Source organism: Bos indicus x Bos taurus, chromosome X (genome assembly GCF_003369695.1).
Source record: "Bos indicus x Bos taurus breed Angus x Brahman F1 hybrid chromosome X, Bos_hybrid_MaternalHap_v2.0, whole genome shotgun sequence".
Taxonomy (NCBI): Eukaryota; Metazoa; Chordata; class Mammalia; order Artiodactyla; family Bovidae; genus Bos; species Bos indicus x Bos taurus.
This window is the reverse complement of record NC_040105.1, coordinates 16,241,210-16,269,189: the sequence shown is the minus strand read 5'-3', so window position 1 is coordinate 16,269,189 and position 27,980 is coordinate 16,241,210. Positions and strand designations below refer to the sequence as shown.

Sequence of the window (27,980 nt, the reverse complement as noted above, 5' to 3'; positions counted from 1 at the left end):
CATGCAGCCAAGAAAGGAAGATGTGGGAAGTGGGATCTTACAAAGAAAAAATCTATAAAACAACTGCCTTCAAGTCAAGTCAGTAATAAAATTCCTAAATAACGAAATCTATTATTTCATTTGTTTCCAATAAAACATCAAATCCCTTCTACCCCCTCTGGGCTGGATCTGCCCCCAAAAATCTTTATTGAGATGTAAAATGAGAATAAATGAATGTAAAATATTTAGACTGCATGCCTAACCATGCCCTCATCTTTCCCCTCTGAAACTGGTCCTGCCTCCTGTCCCATATCTCAGTGAACCCTAGCCAGAAATTAAGGCCCACTCTTTCCATCTCCCTTGTCTGCAATCCCCAGTCCATCCAGGTTATCACCAAGTACTGTTGATTTTTGTTTCCTAAATCTTTTTCAAATTGGTCTACTGTTCTTCTCTACCTGAACACTCCCATCCTAGTTGGAGCCTTTGGAATTCCCACCCAGGGTACTGCCTAACTTCCTAACATTTTTAATATGCCTGCCACTCAGCAACAGGCTCTTCATTTGCAAAGGAAAATCTGATTAACTGCCCTTAAAAGACTCTTCCCAAACTCCCCTGCCCTAAGGACCACATCAAAGCTCTTTTACCTGGTCAGCAGGGAATGGTCCCCAACCTCTTCTTCTTTGGTCTCCCTCTCTTGCCAAGTCCTCGCCATCCTTACCACGATCTCTCCTGCTATTGAGGCTGTTCCCTTTCCTCCTAAAACCTTGGCCCTCCCTGTGCCATTCAACCCTACACTATCCCTTAGGCCTTAGCTCAATTGTCACTTCCTTAAGGAAGTCTTCCTATAGCTCCGTGACTACGTCTGAAGCCCCAAATGCTGAGTAGACACCTCTCCTTCGTAACTTGTATTAAAGTGACACCTTCACATATTTATCTGATTCTACCACAGGACTGCAAGTGTGTAGGTGAGAAATAAATGTATGACTGGTCTAAAAGTATGCTGAGCAAGAGAGAAAGATCTAGTGCAAATGTCGTACTGCATAATGTATTTAAACCTCACATCTTGCCGGCCCGTGTCATCCATCTATTCGGACATCATTTACTAATTTCACTACAGCTTAACAGAGAAAAACACCTTTTCCTACCATAATTATAAAAAGAATAAAAGATATTCCTTGATATACAAGGAACTCAAGCAACAAACCTAAAAACACAGAATACAAATATACATGTTTATGCTTTTTAAGGACAGTGTATCTCTGGGAGACTTATTAAGATCTGTTTCCTTCTTTCTTCAGAAAGTTTTAAAAAATGAGGATAATGAAAGAACATAGAGCCTTCAAAATTTTATCTGGCTCTGTCCAGAAGTCCTTCAGCAGGCAGGAATTGAAACAAGCTCTTTAAGTTCAGAATTATACTGTCTTGATTAAAAATCTCTTTTGCTATTTGGCTACTCTGGCCTCCTACAGATCTTGAAAAGCCACTGCAAAACCAATATCACTTTCTTTTGTTAAAAAAATTCTTCCACAGCATTGCTATAAAATTACTGCAGTTACTAGGTTGCCAATATTTATCAAGTTACATCAGAAGGTTTACTAAATTAAAATGTTATTACTTATTGATTCATTTATCCACCTGCAACAAGGATTGCTCTCCTTCACTATCACCTCTATTCCATTTTGTGACAAAACTAGTAAGCTTTCCTCTAGTCCGGCAAAATATAATATGGAAACAGATATGTCACATAATTACTAATATCTAACATGTGTGTTGTGAGACACTCTGAGTGAAGGAAATTATCACAGACCCAGAACTAGCTAATACATCACTCACAGTCGTATATAGTAACAAGGTCCCCAAATCCTCAGGGCACACATGCTACAAATGCTCCCCAGTCATTTTATATTAGTGGGGTTCCAGGAAATGGAGGAAGAGAGGTAAAGCCTGGACCGATGTGGAACAGAGAAGGGAAGAGCCTCTCGAGGTGAGATATAGCAACATGAGGTTAGTAGGAAGAGAAAATGGAGAGGCTCTCTTGGAAATGTAAGCCACATTCTTAAGGAGAACACTAGAATTCCCATAGTCAAGTCCTGAACTGTTTTTACTTGAACATTACAAGAGAACTACCAATAAGGCTATGAGACTTGGAGCCACCTAGATGGCTGAGGTTTGAGTGTCTCAAACATAAGAATAAAAAACAAAAACTTAGGACCATTTAGCTGATAAATGTAAACAAGCCCACATACCTAGAAAGCCTTTATAAATACTTCTAATATGGTCCAGTATAAGTGTTAGTGGATCAATATCAACCTGAAAGCACACTGGTTGATAATGTCTAAGGATGTAACCATGAGGAACTAAGGAGACTAGTTCACATAGAATTGTACACTTAAAATAGCTACCTCTTACTGTATATTGGGTACATTCATTGTATGTAAATTTTACCTCAATAGAGTTGATTTTAAATGCATCATTTAAAAATAATTCACCTCATAGTTATAGACTAATATAAATTGACTGCTCTACTTATTATGATAAATTAGGTAATTAATAAAATATTATCAAGATGAAAAATGAGGCACCCAGAGAACAATTTTCACTAATCCCTCTAGCACAGCAAATAGCAACTCTCTTCACTAGAAAGGGATAGGTAAACTTTCAAACAATTTAGCTCCCTATTTATAGATTATGCAAAATCTGAGATGTACTTGATTTCATATAGCCCACACTTACAGACATTATATACAGATACTCTCAAACCACCTTGGTTACACCAAACTCAGATTTGGTATTGTCAGCAAATGAATGGAAATTTCAAAAAGTACATTGCAATGATGCTTGCCAGACAGCATTTCAGTTTAGAAATATTAACCATCATGTACGTACTGTAGTTACTGTACAACTGTGTTACAATTTTATTTCATTTTGTGCTTATTTTATAACAATGACTAGATAATGAGAAAATGAAAATTCCACTTCTAGTGATCAAATAATCAAAAATAGCATTAATTAGGTATGCCAAATGCAGGCAATCTACAACCTCAATCAGACAATCACTGGATTTAAGCTGTGTTCAACAGTGAGCAAAATTTAAATTTAAATGACGAAAATATATCCTTTAAGACTAAATTTAAGATGTGCCAAGAAAACGTGGCTCTTTAATTTTCTACAACTGATTTAATCTTGCTTTTCAAGCTCTGACCTTGACTTTAACTTGCATTTTATAGTAGTTCAGTCCTTTTTGATTTACAGTTGTTGTTGGTTTAGTCTCTAAGTCATGTCCTACTCTTTGCGACCCCACAGACTGTAGTACGCCAGGCTTCCCTGTCCTTCACTATCTCCCAGTTTGCTCAAACTCACAACCATTGAGTTGGTGATGCCATCAAACCATCTCATGCTCTGTTTTCACCTTCTCCTCCTGCCTTCAATCTTCCCAGCATCAGGGTATTTTCCAATGAGTCAGCTCTTCCCATCAGGTGGCCAAAGTATTGGAGCTTCAGCTTCAGCATCAGTCCCTCCAAAGAATATTCAGGGTTGATCTCCTTTAGGATGGACTGGTTTGATCTCCTTGCTGTCCAAGGGACTCTCAAGAGTTTTCTCCAGGACAATTTAAAAGCATCAGTTCTTCAGTGCTCAGCCTTCTTGGTAGTCTGTCTCTCACATCTGTACCTGACTAAAGGAAAAACCATAGCTTTGACTATATGGACCTTTGTCAGCAAAGTAATGTCTTTGCTTTTTAATACACTGTCTAGGTTTGTCATAGCTTTCCTTCCAAGGAGCAAGCATCTTTTAATTTCATGGCTGCAATCACTGTCCGCAGCAATTTTGGAGCCCAAGAAAATACAATCTGTCATTGTTTCTACTTTTTCCCCTTCTGTTTGCCATGAAGTGATGGGACCAGATGCCATGATCTTCATTTTCTGAATGTTGAGCTTTAAGCCAGCTTTGTCACTCTTCCCTTTCACTTTTATCAAGAGGCTCTTTAGTTCATCTTCGCTTTCTGCCGTAAGGGTGGTGTCATCTGCATATCTGAGGTTATTGATGTTTCTCCCTGCAATCCTGATTCCAGCTTGTGTGCTTCACCCAGCCCAGCATGTCACATGGTATACTCTGCATATAAGTTAAATAAGCAGGGTGACAATATACAGCCTTGATGTATTCCTTTCCCAATTTTGAACCAGTTCGTCGTTCTATGTCTGGTTCTAACTGTTGCTTCTTGACCTGAATACAGGGTTTCTCAGGCAACAGGTAAGGTGGTTTATAGTTTTCTTCAGGTAAACACTCAGTTTCTCTGTTCAGATTTTCTCCCTGCTTCTATGAAGATGGCAGCTGGGTATATGGATGTGGATGGGGTTTTGTAACTTGACTGTGGTAAAGGAAAGACTCACAGATACACATGTACTGGCCCTTGTGCTGTCCCCTGGGGCCTTATGGTCCCCAAGACAAGGTTCCTTATAGGTCTGGACCCCAGACACTGGCCAGACACTGGCCAGACACTAATGCTGAACCCCATGCAGGCTTTGGGCTCAGGGATGTGCTCTTGGCTTAGAGCCCAGGGGTCTGGCCTGGTTGTTTGTCTCCTTCTCAGCTTTAATAGGTAAAGCCATCTATACTTTGCAATCTCATGTATGACTACTACCTGGCCAACAACTAGAGTGCTGATATCAGCCTGTCCCTCAACACAGCATCCCCACTGACAGGTTCGCTAACTCTCAACCTAGTTACCTGGGGTGGGTGATACCTTTGGGATTCCTCAGAAGACACTCACAAGCTGAAGGAGGCCCAGGCATCCTCTCTCCACCTAACCACATCATGCCACAATTTACTTTGCTGTCACTGCTTCTATTGTGTTGAGGCAACCTTGCAAGGCAGTTTCCTCCCTGAGTTTCAAGAGGGGAATGGGGCATAAGCATCCTTCACTTTTGGCTTCACCTGCAACTCAGTGTCCCCCAAACCCAGAATTCCGGACCCCCATGGTGGTGGGAAGGGCTTCCTTGATATCTCAGTTGGTAAAGAATCCACCTGTAATGCAGGAGACCCCAGTTCAATTCCTGGGTCAGGAAGATTCGTTGGAGAAGGGATAGGCTACCCACTCCAGTATTCTTGGGCTTCTCTCGTGGCTCAGCTGATAAAGAATCTGCCCGCAATGCGGGAGACCTGGGTTCGATCCCTGGGTTGGGAAGATCCCCTGGAGAAGGGAAAGGCTACCCACTCCAGTATTCTGGCCTGGAGAATTCCATGGGCTGTAGAGTCCATGCAGTCACAAAGAGTTGGACAGGACTGAGTGACTTTCACTTTTATGGTGGTGGGGGGGTGCAGGGAAGAGAATGTCAGGACTTGCCTGCCTTAACTCTGCTCTTCAATCTACATTTCTTCGGCACCTGGAAGGGCTGTCTTTTGTTTCCCTTTTAAGTCTCAAAGGAATTTCCCCTCTGAAGAGGCTTTTACCCTACTCTCTTATCTGGAACCACAATAAGAAAAGATTAGGAGAGAAAAACCAATTTATTGACCAAAGATACATCACCAGGTACTCCAGAAAGATTGTCTCCGTTAAATACATAAACATTCAGCTATAATAATAGAAAAAGAAACAAGGAAAGGTTTAAAATTAAAATACACTAATGATCAACATAAAAATATACAATCCAAATGAAGGCAAACAGCTTGCTATAGATTCCTTGATTGAGAGAAGAACTGACTGTGCTTAACTTCCTCACGGCCAATTTTTCCAGTAAATTATGTAGGTATCGTTGAAGTCAACACACTGAAATTTTTTAGACACTGGTGGGTAAACAAGATACTGAAAGCTAACAACAGCAGATTGTTACAGTAGCAATTGCTACTATAGAAGCAAGTTGCTCACTGATTCCTGGGAGCCCTAACAAAAATCAGACCCATGAGTATAGACTCATACCCTGCTGAACTTAGAGACAGTATAGCTAAAATGGTTATTAAATCATAGTTTAAGAATGTCTGAAAAAAAAAAAAAAAAGAATGTCTGATTTGGGGCTTCCCTAGTGGCTCAGTGGTAAAGAACTCACCTGCCGCAGGAAACGTAAGAAACTCAGGTTTAATCCCTGGGTCAAGAAGATCCCCTGGAGAAGGAAATGGCAACTCACTCTGGTATTCTTGCCTGGAGAATTCCAAGGACAGAGGTGCCTGGCGGGCTACAGTCCATGGGGTCACAAGAGTTGGACACAACTGAGCACACACATTCACACTATCTCTAGATATATGGAGTGTACCTTTCTTTCACATGGGAGATTTATTTCCTGCTTTTAGGGGGACAGAAGTAGGTCAGAGCTTCTTTCTTGCATCAGCTGTTTCTCAAGCAACATCAATTCAAAATAATCAATATGCCATTGTGGCATGTTTTGGGGTGGCCCACCTTGAGCCCCAACAACACCAAGGTTTAGTTTTTTCCCAATTCATGAAAAATATGCCAGGTTTTAGGACCGAAACATGCTAAGGAAGCTCCAAAACTTGAAAGCAACCAAAATTATGTTCTGTATAATATCTTTAAGGTACTAAGGCATAAGGTCCTCAGGTATGGGATTACTACGACACTGCCAAGATGTGAAGGACTGACAGGTAGAGCAAGAGGACCTGAGAAGCTCCCTATTCACACAACTGACCTGGAGTACCTCCAGGGACCCTGTGACCATGCTTTCTGACAGATCAGTCACACCTAGGCAGACAAGGAAACAGAAGGGTACAACCAAAATCTGAAAAAAGTTCTAATCATAGCTTTCTGCCATAACCATAATCCATGCAGAAAACTGAAAAGTACATTCAACTTAGGTAGTAACAATTTTTCTTTTCTTAAAAAACTTATTTTCAAAGGATGTAGTCAATTTGGTGAAAATTTGTTGTTATGCATTGTAAGGAAATCTAGAAAACGCCAGATTCGCTTTCTCTTACCATAGGAAATGATGTGTTTCAGATATAAATCAGCAACCTGTGATATTTTTGAAAGAGCTAAAAATCTGGCTTACCTTTATATCCAAGTAGCCAGTACTTTATCTTACATGTAATACGTATGTAATAAAAGGTCTAAAGTGAACTGTACCATATTTTCACAGTCATGGAAGAGGAACCGCTTACCATCATCACATAAAGAAGCTGGATGACATCATATATGCTACCTCAAGCACTAAAGCAAAAATAAAAAGGAGAGAGGAAGAGAAAAATCCTCAAAGTGGCCATGCCTTTGAAACAACCATGGAATATAAACCTCAAGTAATGCAATGTTTCAAGAGAATTAGCCAAGGAACACTGTAAACCTAACAACATTCTAGTATTCTTGGCAGTCCTTCATATCTTGGCTCTGTCATAGTAAATCCCATACCTGAGGACCTTATTATGCCCTTAGTACCTTATACATTCTGGCTACTTGATTTCAAGAATATCACCAAAGCTTTCTAGTTGAAATCCTCTTCTAGTAACATTTTCCCAAGGCCTCAGTGAGGCCATCAGCTTTGCCAAAATAGATATTTCAAACATACTCTGCTTGTCAATCACTGGATTCATGGAAAGAAATATGTATTACATTTCATGCAGCCCAGAAGCTGTCCAAGACTTCAAGGATAAAGTTCTCATTTCATACTTCATCTCCTAACTTTTAAGAAAAAGCACCTCTGCTTCAGTCACATCTAATCATTTGCAGCTTCTCAACTGAGCCTCCACACATATTTACTTTTATCTGCTCACACTCTGTCTCCAGTATTCATCATTTCTTCATTCATTTATTCATTTGTTCAACAAACAAACATTTCCCAAGCTCCTAGAAGGTAACAGGCATGATGCTAAGCAGTGGGGATACATAGGAAACAAGACAAAAAGAGGGAGGGTCCCTGTTCTTACAGCAGTCACATTCTGGAGAGAAGAGACATAATAAGCAAACAAGTAACAGACAAGAAGATAACAGTAACTGCTATAAAAGAAAGCAAATGGGTCAACTTAATAGAGTATTGATTTGGGTTAGGGAGTTTCCAAGGAAGTGATGTTATAGCTGCTATTTAAATGACAAGAAGCTAACTCTGTATTTCTAGTTAATTCTTTCTTTCCTCCTTTAAAACCTTCCTTTGGGAAGCACTGCATGATCCCCCAGCTTATTCTGTGTGCTCCTCTCTGAGGTCCCTAGCACACTAACCACAACTCCTACCAAGCTTTTACCACAACTACCCTGGAATCTTTGGTTTGCAACTCTGCCTCAAGGCCTACCCCAAACTACAGTTAATAAGATCCTTGAGCGAAGGCACTACAAATAACTCTCGCCCCTAAGACCTAGCAGAAACACGTACAAATAGCTCGGCATGGTGAATTAAGCAGTTCAACTGCTCTAAGTACTTCTTAAGAATCTTACAGGGACCAAGAAGAAATAAGGCAATAGACACACAGGGCATAGAAATGGAATATGTAAATTTCATCACAACTAAAAATATCACAGAAAATAAAGGCTGAAATATTATTTCTCTTAAACAGAACAATCCCCTGAATTTTGAAATAATCTGTTTTTTGACATTTTCATTCTCTGTTGGTCCTAGAACTCCTCAAGGGCAGAGAGTACATCCCAATCATTATGCTGTCATGGGTTTTGCCCCTTCCAGAATGTGGGTTGTCTACAATCACTAATCATGTCCTTCTTGTTGTTTATTCCAGACATCCAGCAGGACTCACTATAGCAGGTGTTTTAACAGATGTTGGCTTAATAAGTTAAATTTAAAGTTTCAAGGCTCTCTCCTGTGGTTCCTCTTGAGCCAGAACTAACAAAGAATCTTTATATATCAACAAGAATGTATTTAAACAGCATGGATGATAAATACATTTCATGGATTGGAAGAATCAATATAGTGAAAATGAGTATACTACCCAAAGCAATTTATAGATTCAATGCAATCCCTATCAAGCTACCAACAGTATTCTTCACAGAGCTAGAACAAATAATTTCACAATTTGTATGGAAATACAAAAAACCTCGAATAGCCAAAGCGATCTTGAGAAAGAAAAATGGAACTGGAGGAATCAACCTACCTGACTTCAGGCTCTACTACAAAGCCACAGTTATCAAGAGAGTATGGTACTGGCACAAAGACAGAAATATAGATCAATGGAACAAAATAGAAAGCCCAGAGATAAATCCACGCACATATGGACACCTTATCTTTGACAAAGGAGGCAAGAATATACAATGGATTAAAGACAATCTCTTTAATAAGTGGTGCTGGGAAATCTGGTCAACCACTTGTAAAAGAATGAAACTAGAACACTTTCTAACACCATACACAAAAATAAACTCAAAGGATTAAAGATCTAAATGTAAGACCAGAAACTATAAAACTCCTAGAGGAGAACATAGGCAAAACACTCTCCGACATATATCACAGCAGGATCCTCTATGACCCACCTCCCAGAATATTGGAAATAAAAGCAAAAACAAACAAATGGGACCTAGTTAACCTTAAAAGCTTCTGCACATCAAAGGAAACTATTAGCAAGGTGAAAAGACAGCCTTCAGAATGGGAGAAAATAATAGCAAATGAAGCAACTGACAAACAACTAATCTCAAAAATATACAAGCAACTCCTACAGCTCAACTCCAGAAAAATAAATGACCCAATCAAAAAATGGGCCAAAGAACTAAATAGACATTTCTCCAAAGAAGATATACAGATGGCTAACAAACACATGAAAAGATACTCAACATCACTCATTATCAGAGAAATGCAAATCAAAACCACTATGAGGTACCATTTCACACCAGTCAGAATGGCTGCGATCCAAAAGTCTACAAATAATAAATGTTGGAGAGGGTGTGGAGAAAAGGGAACCCTCTTACACTGTTGGTAGGAATGCAAACTAGTACAGCCACTATGGAGAACAGTGTGGAGATTCCTTTAAAAACTGGAAATAGAACTGCCTTATGATCCAGCAATCCCACTGCTGGGCATACACACCGAGGAAACCAGAAGGGAAAGAGACACGTGTACCCCAATGTTCATCGCAGCACTGTTTATAATAGCCAGGACATGGAAGCAACCTAGATGTCCATCAGCAGATGAATGGATAAGAAAGCTGTGGTACATATACACAATGGAGTATTACTCAGCCATTAAAAAGAATACATTTGAATCAGTTCTAATGAGGTGGATGAAACTGGAGCCTATTATACAGAGTGAAGTAAGCCAGAAGGAAAAACATCAATACAGTATACTAACGTATATATATGGAATTTAGAAAGATGGTAACAATAACCCGGTGTACGAGACAGCAAAATAAATAAATAAAGTTTCAAGGCTCTCTCCTGTGGTTCCTCTTGAGCCAGAACTAACAAAGAATCTTTATATATCAACAAGAATGTATTTAAACAGCATGGATGATAAATCAATACAATGTTGAAAAAGGTATCTGACTCATATAAATCACATAGTGAGAAAGCGCCTGTAGAAATCTCAAAACCAATGATATGAAAAAACAGAAATTAATGGATCACTTCAAGAGAAATTATATATTATTCTCTAACAAAACATGGCAGAAATTTTATATTTTATACTATCAGGTACATAGACTATACATGTAAATAAACTTGATTCCACATTTTAAATGAATAGAACAAATTATATATTTTCACTAAAAAATCAAGTTAAAGGACAAATCTTTTCTGAACAATTATAACAGCTTTATAATAAGCCCCTAAAGTAGAATTTAAATCTAAGGGCATGAGTAATATTTATATAATGACTTATGAATCACATCCTTCTAGTTATACTACTACCTGTATTTTTGTTCAAAAAGGCACTTCTAAAGTAATAGAAAATGTTACCACCATATAAAGAAATGTGATAAACAGATATATATATCATAAAAAATAATTTGGTTACATTTTCTCTTGAGCCTAAACTACCAAACAGAAAGGCAGAAATTTCTAACAAACTCATCACTTCCTACTTTCAGAAACAAATAAAAAATCTGATTATTAGATGACTATACCAGACCACCTGACCTGCCTCTTGAGAAACCTATATGCAGGTCAGGAAGCAACAGTTAGAACTGGACATGGAACAACAGACTGGTTCCAAATAGGAAAAGGAGTACATCAAGGTTGTATATTGTCACCCTGCTTATTTAACTTCTATGCAGACTACATCATGAGAAACGCTGGGCTGGAAGAAGCACAAGCTGGAATCAAGATTGCCGGGAGAAATATCAATAACCTCAGATATGCAGATGACACCACCCTTATGGCAGAAAGTGAAGAGGAACTAAAAAGCCTCTTGATGAGAGTGAAAGAGGAGAGTGAAAAGGTTGGCTTAAAGCTCAACATTCAGAAAACAAAGATCATGGCATCAGGTTCCATCACTTCATGGGAAATAGATGGTGAAACAGTGGAAACAGTGTCAGACTTTATTTTTCTGGGCTCCAAAATCACTGCAGATGGTGACTACAGCCATGAAATTAAAAGACACTTACTCCGTGGAAGGAAAGTTATGACCAACCTAGATAGTATATTGAAAAGCAGAGACATTACTTTGCCAACAAAGGTCCGTCTAGTCAAGGCTATGGTTTTTCCTGTGGTCATGTATGGATGTGAGAGTTGGACTGTGAAGAAAGCTGAGTGCTGAAGAATTGATGCTTTTGAACTGTGGTGTTGGAGAGGACTCTTGAGAGTCCCTTGGACTGCAAGGAGGTCCAATCAGTCCATTCTGAAGGAGATCAGCCCTGGGTGTTCTTTGGAAGGAATGATGCTAAAGCTGAAACTCCAGTACTTTGGCCACCTCATGGGAAGAGTTGACTCATTGGAAAAGAGTCTGATGCTGGGACGGATTGGGGGCAGGAGGAGAAGGGGACGACAGAGGATGAGATGGCTGCATGGCATCACCGACTCGATGGACGTGAGTTTGAGTGAACTCAGAGAGGCCTGGCGTGCTGAGATTCATGGGGTCGCAAAGAATCAGACACGACTGAGAGACTGAACTGAACTGAACTGATACTCTAATTTAAAACATAAGCTATGTACTGGATATTTTTCATACTCCAGTTCCCAGATCTATCTACATGGTTTCATAAGAAAGAAAACAATAAGTGTTTCTAACTAGAAATGCTGTTTAATTACATTTAATTCTGTGATAACTTTCAAAAGCCCAGAAGCACTTCTTTCAGACACAATCTTGATTTCAAACAAATAATAACAAAGCAAAGTGAAAGTCAAAAGATGTCATATATCAAGAAGAAGTGTGAGAACTTCAGATTCAGAGTCACACTGCCTGGATTTGAATTCTAGCTCCACCAGCTACTAGCCGAGTGACTTTTTGGGCCAGTTTGTTAACTTCTTGGTACCTCGATTTCCTTTGTTGCAATCTGGGTCTAATGATATCACTAACTCTTGAGACTGCTATTAGCATTAAATGAGAAGATACAAAGAAAATGCTCAGTACAGCACATAAGCTAAATGTTACTACCATTATTACCATCATCAAGTTCAAAACACTACTTCTCAGTTCAGTTCAGTTGCTCAGTCATGTCCAACTCTTTGCGACCCCACGGACTGCAGAGCCCCAGGCTTCCCTGTCCATCACCCACTCCTGGAGCTTGCTCAACTCTACTTCTGGGCATTCTCAAATCACCAAAGCAAGTTTCCAGAGGAAAGTCGAGAGCAAGTAATTTGTCCCCAAGGGGCTTCTCCCAACCCTGGAGAGAACTAACAGACCTTACTATATAAAGCCCAGACTCACAGTTGAACCGAACTTCCCATCCAGTAGGTTAAAGAGAGGTGACATTCCTCCGGATTTTGGGGCTGTAGCTTCCACATGAGACAGAAGTATGTCCAGGACTTAGAACAGTGATGGTGCTTGGAGAGATCCCTCCAGTCTGTTCACTAAGCACCACAGCCTGGAGAGGTGAGGCCAGGGAAACAATGCCCACTGGAGGGCAGCTCCTGGGAAAATGTCTAATGGTAACCTGAATAACAGGCAACAGTAACCATGGCAACAACAAAGCACTAAGGACAACGCCCCTTTCCCCATTTTCCTGGTATGTCATAAACCAAAGGAGGCTTGTATTAGTCCACAGGAAGCAAAGGAGTGCTAGTAATACCAACAAGCCAGGTGGTGACTTAGATTTAGTTTTATTTCTAAAACAATTATATTTCTACCTGAGTGCTATGGTAAAATTAAAATCTATTTCACAGGACTTTGAACTGTAAAAAACTAAGATCTCTGAAGGTAAAGACTAAGTCTCAGTCACAGTGCCTGATACATGGTATATTTGAAGAATGAACTGATGTTCATTATCATAAAATGAGTGTTTACAGAATTTTCACACACACACACGGAAACTTCTAGTTGGTAAAGATGGAGTAGCCTCATTTCTCCCAAGTGCCTCCTCTTAAAACTAAAGACCCCCATGCATAATACACAAAGATAGAAGACAGGATGGAAAGAAGGAGGACGAGTGCCTGGAGACTTGGGGACCTAAGAAACATGCTAGCACTCAGTCTCCTGGGATTCCTCACTATTTCCCATGTATTCTCATCAGGGTGCCAGAGAAGCCTGTGACCTGGAACCCACAAGAGTCGAATATAAAAAAGTGCCAAGAATAGCCTGTTCCCACTGCTAAAAGATCAAGAAAAGCATGAGCTAACAACGGAAAATCCTTCAGGCAATACTCATCCTGCTCAAGAAAACATGAAAGGAAAATCTGCACCACTATCCCACTGAGGTGTCAGTGGGGCTAAGTGGGTAGACACTCTTACACACACACATGAGAAAGCAGGGACCTAACCTTCCATCCCAGCCTGGCAGGGAGTGCTCCATTCACCCCTTTGTGGTGCTGGTGGGTCCAGTCCCCAAGCTGATCTTCCCTCTTCCCCTAGGCAGAAGCAGGCAACAGTACTCTGGTGCCACTGCCAGGGTAGTGTCTTCAGGACGAAGCAGAGATAAGGCGGGGTGAATTAGTGGTCCACTTTTGCTGGAATTCCCTGGTGGCTCAAACGGTAAAACGTCTGCCTGCGATCCAGGAGACCCGGCTTTAATCCCTGGGTCGGGAAGATCCCCTGGAGAAGGAAATGGCAACCCATTCCAGTACTCTTGCCTAGAAAATTCCATGGATGGAGGAGCCTGGTGGGCTACAGTCCATGGGGTTGCAAAGAGTCGGACATGACTGAGCGACTTCACTTTCACTGTCTTTGCTGGGAAGGTCTTGGCAGGGCCAAGTGAGGAGTTGAACATCTGCTCCATCCACCTGCAAGGAGGCAGTGGGAGTAAAAGCAAGATTTCTGCAGAGGTGGGGTCAGGGAGGCCTAAGAAGAAACTGAACATACACCCCTAACCCTCACACTATCCTGCTACAGGAAGGCTACCTGCTCAACAAAAGAAATCAAAAAGGATCCAGAGCCTCATACAAATTGACCAGGATAGAATCAAAATTCACTCATCATACCAAGGACCTTTAGAGTCACAATTTGAATGAGAAGACAAGAGTCTTACACCAAGATGAAATAAATGTTGGAATTATCTGACAAGGATTTTAAAGCAACTCCAATAAAACTACTTCAACAAGCAACCCTAAAATGCCTGTGACACAGACAAGAAATAGCCCCAACCAAAGCCCGCTCTCTCTTGAGCTAAATAAAAGGCCAGTGAAGGACCAGCCTACCAAGACGAAAAACTTTTAAACAATAACCACTCTACTCCAGCCAGACTTAACAGTGAAAATTGTGACTCCATTCATACCAGCAAAGGCAGAGTGGGAAGCAGGCCCAATCCCCTACCAGGGTAGTGTCAGTGGAAGCCACGTGGGGAGCAGTGACAAGGCACACCTGCCTCTCCTGCCCCTCCTGGCCAGGATGGTCAACAGTTACCATATGCAAGTAAGTGCATGCACCCCACATGCAGTGAGGTAAAATAATACTAAAATGTTAGACTTCGGAGCAGAGAATGGTTTTACTGCAGGGCCATGCATGGAGATGGGTGGGTCATGCCTTAAAAACCCTGAACTCCCAGAAAGCTTTCAGCAGAGCCCTTTCCTAGGAAAGCTGAGGGAGGGGCAAACATCTTGTTGAAAATGTGTGTATGTGTGTTAGTCACTTAGTCGTGTCTGACTCTTTGTGACTCCATGGACTATAGCCCACCAGGCTCCTTTGTCCATGGAGTTCTCCAAAGAAAACTGGAGTGGGTAGCCATTCCCTTCTCCAGGGGATCTTCTCGACCCAGGGATCGAATCCAGGTCTCCGGGACTGCAAGCAGATTCTTTAAGGTCTGAGCCACCAGCCAAGGCCCTTAATGAAAACATATTGTATCAAAATATGTGGGATGTAGCTAAAGCAATGCTAAGAGAGAAATGTATAGCACTAACTGCATATATTAGAGAAGAAAGGTCTCAAATAAATAACCTAAATTCTTACCTCAACACTAGAAAAAGAAACCCAAAACAAGACGGAAGGAAATAATAAAGATAAAATCAGAAATCAATGACGTTTCATATAATAATTGACGGAAAAAATCAATGAAGTAAAATCTGTTTCCCCCCGAAATTGGTAAAGTTGATTAACCTCTGCCAAGACTGATCAAGATTTTTAAAAAGAGAGAAGATAAAAATTATCAATATCAGGAATGAAATAGGGGAGATGGCTATAATTCTGTAGCCATTAAAAGGATAGTAAGAAGTACCACAAACTTCACACTCATAAATTGGACAGCTTAGGGAAAAAAATGGGCCAATTCCTTGAAAATCACAAGCTACCAAAACTTAACCAAGATGAAATAAACAATAGTCAGATAATTATTAAATACAGTGAATCTACAATTTTAGAGTTTCCAATAAATCTTCAGGCTCTGATGGGTTCACTGAAGAATTTTACCAAACATTTAAAGTCGAATCAGCATCAATTTTATATAACCTCTTCCAGAAATTAGAAGAGGAAGAAACACTTCCCAACTCATTTAATGAAGTTACTGCTATATGGATACCAAAACCTGACAACACAAAAAACGAAAACTACTGACTGATACAGTTCGTGAACTCAAAATATTAGCAAATCAAATCCAGCAATTTATGAAAAGAAATATGTGCCATGACCAAGTTGGATTTATTTCAGATATTCAAGACCGATTTAACATTTGAAAATAATATCAACAGGGTAAAGAACAAAAATCATATAATAGAAGAATCTGACAAAATTCAGCATCTATTCACGACTTAAAAAAAAAAAAAAGAAACTCGGGCAAGCTAAGAATAGAAGGTAATTTCCTTAACTTGATAAACATCATCCACAAAACTCTACAGCTAACATATTTAATGGTGAAAGACAATGCTTTTTCCCTAAGATTGCAAAAAAGACAAGAATGTCTGCTCTAATCACTGCAACTTAACACAGTATTATAAGTTCTAATCAGAGTAATAAGCCACGAAAAAGAAATAAAAAGCAAACAGAGTGTAAACAAAGGAATGAAATGGACACTATTTACATATGACATGATGGTCTACATATAAAATCCCAAGAATCCACCAAAAAACTCCTAGAACTATGAGTTTCACAAGATTGTAGAATACAAGATAAACTAATCACATTTCTATATACAAACTACAAAAATGTGGAGACAGAAATTAGAAGCAACATAAGATTTACAATTGATCCAAGGAAATAAAATATAAACCTAACAAAATAACTATAGGATCTGTATCCTGAAAATTATAAAATGTTAATGAAAAGAATTGAAGAGAACCTAAATAGAGAAACACTCTACTCATGTATTATAAGACTCAACAAGATGCCAATCCTTCCCAAATGGATATATAAATTTAAAGTAATTCCTATCAAAATGCCAGCAAGTGTTCTATAGATATAGGAAAGCTTATTCTAAAACAGAAATTGAAAGGCACATGACCTGGAATAGCTAATGAAATTTTGAAAAAGCAGAATAAGGTGGGAGGAATCACTATATCTGATGGTGAGGCTTGCTACAGAGCCACATAACAGTAGTCAAGACAGCATGACACTGGCAGAAGGATAAACACTCAATCAATGGGACAGCTCAGAGAACCCAGAAATAGAGCCACACAAATATGCTCAACTGATTTGCCTGCAAAAGAAATTCAGTGGAGGAAGGAGAGACTGTTCAACAAGTAGTGCTATAGCAACTGGTCATCCATAGGCCAAAAAACAAAAAGCCTCAACCTACATCTCAAGCAACCTATATAAAAATTAACTCAAAACAGATCATCGACTTAAATGTAAAATGCAAATTTATAAAATTTTAGAAGCAAACAAAGGAGAAAATCTTTAAGATGAATGACTAGACAAAGAGTTTTTAGACTTACCACCAAAAATACAATCTATAAAAGGAAAAATTATTAAATTACTGCATCAAAATTAAAACATTCTGCTCTGTGAAAGATCTGATTAAGCAATGAAAAGACAAGCTACAAGGTGGGAAAAAAATATTTTCAAACATATCCAACATGGATTTTAATCAAGAATATATATATATTTCAAAAACTCCTTAAATTCAACTAGAAAATGGATGAATGACACAGATATTTCACTGAAGAGAATATACAGATCAGTCCTGGGTGTTCATTGGAGGGACTGATGTTGAAGCTGAAACTCCAATACTTTGGCCACCTGATGCGGAGAGCTGACTCATTTGAAAAGGCCCTGATGCTGGGAAAGATTGAGGGCAGGAGAAGGGGATGACAGAGGATGAGATGGTTGGATGGCATCACCGACACAATGGACATGGGTTTGGGTGGACTCCAGGAGTTGGTGATGGACAGGGTGGCCTGGCGTACTGTGGTTCATGGGGTCGCAAAGAGTCGGACATGACTGAGTGCCTGAACTGAACTGAATATAGAGATGTCAAACAAGCACATAAAAAGATGTTCAACATGATTAGCCATTACAGAAATGCAAATTTAAACTACAATAATGTCACCTATATACCTATTAGAATGGCTAAATAAAAAATAGTAATAATGCCAAAGGTTGGTGAGCACATGGAGAATGAGATCAGTCATACATTGCTGATGGGAAGAGAAACACTCTGGAAAAAAGAGTACACCAGTAGTTTCTCACAAAACTATACACCCATTTAGCATATAACTCAGCAATTATACTTTTCAGCATTTATTCCAGGGAAATGAAAGCTCATGTTCACAAAAAAACCTATACATGACTCTTCATAGCAGTTTTATTTGTAATAGCCAAAAACTAGAAAAAACCTGAAGGTCCTTCAATAGGTTAATAAACCATGATACCTCCACTCTATGGAATACTACTCAGCAATAAAAAAGAACAAATTATTGGTTCACACAAAAAATCTGGATAGTTCTCAAGGGAGTCATGCTGAGTGAAAAAGGCCAATCTGAAAAGGTTATATACTATATCATTCCATTTAAATAGCATTCTTGAAATGACAAAATTATAGAGATGAACATATTAGTGGTTGCCAGGGGATAGGTAGAGGATATCTACCTATAGGATATCCCCTTCCAGGGGAAAGGAGGGATATAGCTATGTCGGGATGTAGCTGTGTCTATGAAAAGATTGCATAAGGAATCCTGGTTAAAAAAAAAAAAAAACTATCTTCTATCTTGACTGTGGTGGCCACACGAGTCTACATAAGTGATAGAACTACACGTACAGTACACACAAGCACACACACCACAATAGTGCAAGTAAAATTGGTGAAATCTTAATACAATCCATGGATTATATCAATGTCAGTTTTCTGGTTATGATGTTCTGCTATACTTATGTAAGATACTACTATTGGGAGAAATTAGTTGAAGGATATATGGAATCTATTTTATTTCTTATGATTGTATGTGAATCTATAATTATCTCAAGAGAAAAAATTAAAGAAAATCAAGTCAGCAATATATGAAAATGAATGTGAAACAAGAAGTGAGGGTGGCAATGTCCAATCTGATTCCGAGGTTTCATAAGTTTTACAGTCTCCCACAGAAGCACACACCCCATTAGAACATAATTGTGATTCTTCCTCAAGAAAGGTTTTGTGAGAAGAAGTCTGAAAGACTCTTGACTGAACCAAGCGAATGGGTTTTCCAAATGAGACCATCAGAGTAAGACACAGTCAGATGGATTGGCAAGTTTAATGTTGTCCCCATCTCTGCCTTCCCCTGGTGCCCTGTCAGGTAGGAGGAAGCTTCTGATGAAAAGTAAATCAGTTAAAAGAAAAACAAAGAAGCTAAAATTTTTGCACATCTCAAAGTAGTAAGTTTATGTATGATGCTGCTACACATAATTAAAAAAAAAAAAAACTAAAACCTTCTCTAACACTGTCTCCACAATTCCATTTCAAAAAATCTGTTCCAGCGTATTCTGCTTAGATGAAGATTTACCAAGGAAGAATTCAAAAAGATCAGTGCAGCCAGAAGCTCTCAAAGAAAGCAGTCATGCAGATTGCTCTCTTAACACTTTATTGAACAAAGAACACTCTGTAGAACATATGATGGGCTAGGTCTACACTGCGTGCAGTAAAGCTGAACATGACAATAGCTCAATGTGAAGTGTTAAACAAAATTAGGGTTTTTCATTGTACAAAACTTCTTATGTAGCTGTCATGCAAGAATAATGCATTAAATTCAGCATTTTCACCAATCATCCATCAGTTCGGTTCAGTTGCTCAGTCGTGTCGGACTTTTTGCGACTCATGGACTGCAGCATTTCAGTGGTATGTATTTCAAACAAATTAGTTACACTGAAAAGACTCAAACATCTTTCAACTTCTCTTGGATGCCAAATAAAATCTTAGTACAAATATCAAAAATGCTGGTCACCCCAAAAGACAGACTGCCAACAAAGTTCCAAAATACTGTTTATTAAGTTGGATGAAGGCAAGAACTATCAGTTATTGCAAAATTCATGTAAGAACACTTAATAGTCCAGCTATAAGCATTTCTTTTAAGTTTCTCACATTAATGAGTGCTGTTTATAGTATTAAAATTCTATCACTCAAGCATCAACGATTACATTTCAGAAAAAGGAAATCATTTGTGCCATCTTTCTACAAAAGAGAAAACATTATAATAAACAGAACTAGTATCTATAATAGGATACACTGTGGGTTGGGGGGTAAAGGAAAAATAGTGCTTTACTTTTATGGTAGAAATTATGTAATGTAAATATCATTTTGACCCTTAACAAAAAAAATCCATGAGAAAAGCTCAAATTTGAACCCTGTGTTGCATTATTTTAAAATCTATGTTCATGAGTTTATACTGCATCTGTTTATACCAATACGTGGCAAATATCTATCAGTTTCACATACACTGAACCATTCTAGGGGAATATGGGGAGAAAAAGGCCTTACTTATGCATCACCTAGTACAACTTTTACTTATAAAAATGTAAGTTCTTTGAGTCAATGACTTTAAATACCAACATGTACCTCTGTTAATTCCCTTCTCTCCATCCTCCTATCCCCAGCATCTCGAAAGAACTAGTCTAATGCCTTTGTATCTGCTAAGATTTGTCAATGAGGTCACTGAGTACCACCTCCATTGAAACAAAAGTACTGTCTATTGCACCTTCCTTTTCTTTAACAAGTGAGCAGAACTGTAATGCTTTCAACCACCTGTCTAGATCTCTAGGTAATTTATACTGCTGCTGGCGTGTCTGCTAGCTCTGCAGAATGGCTGCTTGTCTACAATGGCCAGTGGCCAGTAGCTAGATATTTTTTGGAGTTATGCTTGTTATCAGGGAAATCAGAAGTTTATGTATGTTAGAGACAGTCCCATTCAAACTTGCTATGCGCTGTAATTAGCAAGGTTTTGCTCACTTCCTTGTCTGCTGTAACTGTGGCAGAAAACTGTTTTTGTCTCTGGGAACCAGTTCGTGCCTGTGAGGAAACATGGTGGAAAGAGGAATAGTTGATGAGGAGCCACTGGAGGGGCTTGGCAGACCAGATGAAAGGCTCACTCTCTGGATCCTTCAAATGGTTTGTAACGCTCTTGAGTAAGACAGAGAAAAGATCAATGATATTCAAGGCAAGAGACATCAAGGAAACCAGCAGCATGAAGTAGATGAAGATGTTTTTCTCTGTGGGGCGAGAGAGGAAGCAATCCACCTGATGCAGCAGGGGTCTCGTTTGCAAGTGTAAACCGCATTCAGGCTGAATCCCTAGATGTACCACTGGATCAGCAGGAAAGGCACCTCAAAGACAGACTTGAAGAAGATGCAGATGGTATAGGTTTACAGCAAGCCTCCACTCCCACCATTTTCACCTTGCCGTGTTCTTCAAGGCCATACTTGAACTTCCTGATTTCAATTTCCTCTTAGGGTATCTCTACAATGGCACCATTGGTTTGGGCAACTTTGAGTTCCTCCTCTTTCTTATTCAACTTGTCCTCCTTTTGCATCACACAGGACACATGGACTAGGTACAAGAGTGTGGGGACAGATGCAAATATGATCTGCGGGCCTCAGAAGTGCATGTGAGAGACTGAGAAGGACTTATCATAGCAGACATTTTCATAACCAGGTTGCCCAACATTACAACTAAAGGCAAACTACTCATTATGTCAGGCTGACTCAACTGCTGTTTCCAGTAGCAGGATTCTGAAAGAGCAAAGGACTGAGAGCCATACCTTCCCTCTAGCTGTGAACCCTGTCAAGGAGTTGGCCTAAAGCACTCTAGTAACTCATGCTGCCTGTTCGCTGTTCTTTCCCTTAAAAGCGAAGTAGGTATGCCAAGACTGCACTCCTTAGAGGATGAAGTAAAATGAAAAAGCACTCAGAACTGTCTAAAGCTTACAAGTCTGCTACTCTTTGGTACCTTCCTCATTCTTTCACCTAACGAAAGGCAATTGCTGATACCTGATAAAAACTAATGTGGATTCATTTTCTATACATGGTGAGTAAATATTCTTAAATAAGAATGTACATATATCAATAATGTGACAAGTTACATAAACAGGGGAACAAAATAGACACATTTAAATATCTCCAATTCCAGAATAAGGTAATCTTCAAAGATTAAAACTCAAGCACAAAAACTGAATTAAAAATTTACAGGCATATATTGGCTGATTCATTTTCAGATGTATCGGGCCATCGTCTCCAGATAATGATATTCATCCCAGCATTATTTATGAGTGCCTAGTAGGTGTCACATATGATAATGGGTACTGGTTTCTACTATGAGTCCTTCAGAGCTCACAATCAACTAGGGAGAACAGATCAGCAAAAGCACAGTATTTTATTGATTATCACAATTAATTGACTGTAAGATAAATCATTATTTTATTTACCATTCAGGAAGCAATCAGGGCATCCAAGGTAAGATGTGCCCTAATTTCAGAATTGGGGGGGGGAATGTATACTTAGAATCAATGAAAAAGGCTTAGTAAATGAATATACAAGTGCAAATTTAAGTAAGTGTCAAGAGGAAACAAACAGGCACTGACAGAGATTAGCAGAACAAAATCCAGATCAGAATGTATACAGTCAGCCAAGCAAAGACTGGAAAAACTGCTGCGTGTGAAGAAGCAGCATGAGCAAAAATTTGAAGAGGGAAGGACTCACTGTACTCAAGGAGCTCAAAGGCAGGCAGTATGGTCACCAGGTAGTAGACAGAGGTGGCAGAATATGACAAAGGAGGCTACCTCAGGCATCAGCAGAGAATCCCAGAGGCAGAAAGTCAAATCACACTGTGAGGCCATCAGAGACAGTAGTAATGGCAGTTGGGGGAGCTCTAGGGGACCGGGGGAGAGTTGAGGGAGGAAACAGGATGCGATTGAGGGATATACAAATCAGTACAGAGACAAGGGTTCTGGGTAATGGATGACCAGTGAATTTTGCTGGTGTCAAAAGATGTCAGGAATCATGGGTCTGATCCTGAGAGTCTCTGGAGAGGTGAAGGCAATCTGTACCAGTGCTGTGGTCCTGAGTGCTGTGGTACATAAAGGGGCATTTTACAAGGATAGGTGCCATTCCAGTCAGCAGAGAGTAGACCAGCAAGATCAGAACCAAAAAGGGGAGCTGCTACTCTCTCCTCATCTGGGCCGAAGTCAGGTCTTCGCCAACAGGGGCCTCAATTTAAATACTTATCTGCTGAATGTGTACCATTATCTTCCTTTCAATTGTTAGCACATGGAAGCTTTTTTGTAAAGACTACAATACTGACACTGTGTTCATTCTTCCTGGTTTCTTCTAAGATAGGGTTTTAATATATCAAGAGCTTTTAAAAAAAATTTCAAGAGCAGCAATTCTGATACCATCCAACAAAGTGCTGTGAGTAGGTGGAACCTGCATGGGACACAACATACACCTTCCGAGCCACTACTGAAGCCCTTCTATTCTTTCTCCACTTCCTCCTGACAGTCCTCTTTCTTTATAAGTAATGTCTCTGAGGAAAAAGCCTAGGGAGAACTTTCTGCCTCTAATACAGAACATGCCAAACAAACAGATCTTACCTTAAAATGAAGGACCACAGCTAACTGATTATCACATAGGAAATATAACTATTTTCAACCAAATTATTTCAATATAGCACTGCCTCATCATTTTAAAAACAAACTTTATTTTTGGGCTCCAAAATCACTGCAGATGGTGACTGCAGCCATGAAATTAAAAGACGCTTGCTCCTTGGAAGGACAGTTATGACCAACCTAGACAGCATATTAAAAAGCAGAGACATTACTTTGCCAACAAAGGTCCGTCTAGTCAAGGCTATGGTTTTTCCAGTAGTCGTGTATGGATGTGAGAGTTGGACTACAAAGAAAGCTGAGTGCTGAAGAATTGATGCTTTTGAACTATAATGTTGGAGAAGACTCTTGAGAGTCCCTTGGACTACAAGGAAATCCAACCAGTCAATCCTTGAGCAAATCAGTCCTGAATATTCAGTGGAAGGACTGATGTTGAAGCTGAAATTCCAATACTTTGGCCACCTGATGCGAAGAGCTGACTCATTTGAAAAGACCTTGATGCTGGGAAAGACTGAAGGCTGGAGAAGAAGGGGATGATGGAGGATGAGATGGTTGGATGGCATTACCGACTCAGTGGACATGAGTTTGAGCAAGCTCTGGGAGTTGGTGATGGACAGGGAGGCCTGGCGTGCTGCAGTCCATGGGGTCACAAAAAGTCGGACATGACTGAGTGACTGAACTGAACTTATTTAGTATATTAACATAACATTCATAATATTTATATTTTAATTCTCCCTCTTTAAAAAATTAAATAATTAAAAAATTATTCCCAAAGGTAAATGTTCATTTCAAACAATTAGGAAAACTAAGAGGAAAATATTTCTTAAAGTAAACATAATATGAATCTGCCAATTAATGAGCAATCTTAAATACCATGCAGTTTACTTGTTTCTTGGTTTAACAGCTGTTCCTCACAGTACATTCAGTGAGAAAAATAAAACTTAAAATGAAACCTAAGAAGGGGCGCAAGGTTAATGCATTTTACAATGTCAACCACTCAAAGTTGGTTACAACTGTTCTCCAAGGATAAGAACTGAAGCCTCCCAAAATGTAATTTTTTAGCAAGTAATCAAATTATAAGATTTAAAAGCACACCCAGTGCTTTCTCAGTTGCTTAAATAATACATTTTAGCCAAACTGTCCTCTATCAGGCAGACTCTGGAAGTAATCCTATTAAGTTAAAATCACCAAGATGTATACATAATTAATACATTCTTCAAGGTTAATTGAAAATAGACCATTCACAGCATAAAAGTTGGTCATTTATTCTCATTAGTTTTTCAAATTTAACCAATACTTAGTCCCAAAGATTTCAAAATGCTTTTAAAAACTGAGTTACTTCTTCAAAAACAAGTGGGGTAAATAAACAACAAATGAAGGTTAAAGAAAATAATCCCTGAAACTACTTTAGCATGGTTTATAGAAGGTATCTTATAATACAAAAAACAGTGCTGGGGTGGGAGCGGGTGCAAAAAATAAAAAATTCTAGTTAATTTAGGATGAAGTTATTGGCAATTTTCTAGAACGACATGAAGTTCTTAATTTTTACAAATCTTTGGCTCTGAAAAAGTTCTTACTAAGCACTTTTAAAATAAAATACACAGATCAGAGATTCAAAGGGATGAAAATAACTGAGAATGAGTCATCTAGCTAAGCAAATGGCTCATACGGAAGTTAAAAGCCTCTTGTTGAACATTATTTTAAAACTGGACGACATGTTTCCAATTTGAAAATACAAATATAAAACTTTAGGTTTTAGCTCCAATACATAAAGTGCTTGGGTACTGTCAGCCCTATCCTTACGACAAGAAAAAATCCAAATAAACTGCCAATCAACAGCTTTTATTAGACTTTTCAGAGAATTGAGGATACAGGGCAAACTGAACTACTGAAATCTGGAGAGACAGGCAAATGCAGAGAATCACATCCAAGATCAGTTTACCTGGAACAGAAGGTGTTGGAGTAATACACTAGTAAGAAAATTTTAATTGTAATTTTGACAAAAGATTATGCATGAGAACTCTTGGAGGCCCAATCTTAGGAAAGCCTCTATATTCTAATGGCTTTACCTCCAGGAACCTTATCAAGTTCTGAGTGTAAAGATCCAACAATAATCTCCTCCCCTTTTGGGTAAGAGGAAGAGAGAAGTAACCATTTTGAAATGCGCCCATGGGAAAGGTAACAGTTTTGAAATAAGCCTAGAAGGTTCTCCTTAACAAAGGCCAATATTCCAAGGGAAAATTTACCCAAGCCTTTTATACTGTCCTGGGAGAGGGGGAATTAGCCAAATACAGACTCCTCTAGCCTCAGTTCAATTCAGTCGCTCAGTCGTGTCCCACTGTTTGTGACCCCATGGACTGTAGCACGCCAGGCCTCCACATACATCATCAACTCCTGGAGTTCACCCAAACTCATGTCCATTGAGTTGGTGATGCCATCCAACCGTCTCATCCTCCATCATCCCCTTCTCTTCCTGCCCTCAATCTTTCCCAGCATCAGGGTCTTTTCAAATGAGTCAGCTCTCCACATTAGGTGGCCAAAGTACTGGAGTTTCACCTTCAACATCAGTCCTTCCAATGAACACCCAGGACTGATCTCCTTTAGGATGGACTGGTTGGATCTCCTTGCAGTCCAAGGGACCCTCAAGAGTCTTTTCCAACACCATAGTTTCAAAGCATCAATTCTTCAGTGCTCAGCTTTCTTTACAGTCCAACTCTCACATCCATACATGACCACTGGAAAAACCATAACCTTGACTAGATGGACCTTTGTTGGCAAAGTAATGTCTCTGCTTTTTAATATGCTGCTAGGTTGATCATAACTTTCCTTCCACGGAGTAAGTGTCTTTTAATTTCATGGCTGCAATCACCATCTGCAGTGATTTTGGAGCCCAAAAAAATAAAGTCAGCACTGTTTCCACTGTTTCCCCAACTATTTGCCATGAAGTGATGGGACCAGATGCCATGATCTTCGTTTTCTGAATGTTGAGCTTTAAGCCAACTTTTTCACTCTCCTCTTTCACTTTCATCAAGAGGCTCTTTAGTTCTTCTTCACTTTCTGCCATAAGGGTGGTGTCATCTGCATACCTCTAGCCTTGTTTCACCTAAAAAGGAAGAAGTTTGCAGTCCAGGGCTCAGGCCCACCAAAAGACTAACATTTGGTTCTAACATCATAAAACACTTCCCCTTCCCCACATTCTACCACCATGTCACCAAAGTGCCACAATAACAACAGATTACAACAGAAAGAGTTGCAAGAAACAGATTCTATTTAAAAAGGACTTCTTAGAGAAACCCTGAGATAATGGGGGAGAAATACTTTAAAAATAAAGAAACTAGAAGAAACTGAAAGGGAAAGGGAAGTTGCTCAGTTGTGTCTGACTCTTCGCAACCCCATGGACTGCAGCCTAACAGGCTCCTCCGTCCACGGGATTCTCCAGGCAAGAGTACTGGAGTGGGGTGCCATCGCCTTCTCCGAGAGGAAACTGAAGCCTCTGGCATATACACATTTAACATTAAACACGGTCTAACTCCTACCCAAATTAACATGAAACCTTACATTACAGGCGTATTTACCTCTGTTTCTATTATCCAATATGTACTACCTGGCTTTTAAAAAACAGTAAAAAGTATGCTAGAAGGCAAGGGAAAACACTGAGGAGATTAAGCATCAGAACAAGACTTAGACTGGTCACAGAATTGGGGAATAATTTCAGATAACAACTATCATTACTATCAAAGCACTCGAATGGAAAAGGGAGACAACATGCAAGAACAGATGACTAATGTAAGAATATACAACTTTAAGGAAGAATTAAAAGGAAATGCTAACAATCAAAAACAAAAATGAATAATACTTTTAATGGACTCATCAATAGACTGGACATGGCCAAGGAAGCAATCAGTGAGTTTAAAGATATCTCAGAGAAATTTCCCAAACTAAAATGGAAACAGAAAAAAGAATTTTTAAAAGGAGAAAAGAATATCCAAGAACTATGTGACAATTACAAAAGGTGTCACTGAAATACCAGAAGAAGAAGGAGACAAAAGAGAAGAACTATTTGAAGGAATAACTGCTGAGAATCTTCCAAAATCAATGTCTTCCAAATAAAAGACACCAAATGATACATCCAAGAAGCTCGGAGCACACCAAGTAAGATAAATACCTGAAAACTCTACACCTAAACATACTGTATTCAAACTACAGAAAATCAAATGCAAAGAGAAAATTATGAAAGAAGTCAGAGGGGGGAAAAATACCTTACTTATAGAAAACAAGAAGTACATTTGACTTCTCAGAAGCCAGAAAATGAAATATTTAGTGGTGAAAGAAAAAAAATAAACGAATCTGGAAAGCATTCAGTGATATTCTCCTTCAAAAGTGAAGGAGAAATACTTTCTCAGATAAACAAAAACTGAGGGAATTTGTCACTAGTGGACCTGCCTAGTAGAGACTGTTTTTAAAAGTTCTTTAGAGAAAGAAAACTACATAGATCAGAAAGTCAGATCCACACAAAGAAGGAAAGAAATCATTGAAGAAGGCATAAATGAAGTTAA

General features: G+C 39.2%; 1 protein-coding gene and 1 pseudogene across 4 annotated transcripts in view; both read right to left on the bottom strand.

Annotated features, from left to right (window-relative positions):
- The window catches only part of CDKL5 (cyclin dependent kinase like 5), a 178,578-nt gene that overhangs the window by 70,323 nt on the left and 80,275 nt on the right, over window positions 1-27,980 (bottom strand). The window lies entirely within an intron of this gene.
- LOC113888232 lies at window positions 19,367-21,643 on the bottom strand (annotated as a pseudogene).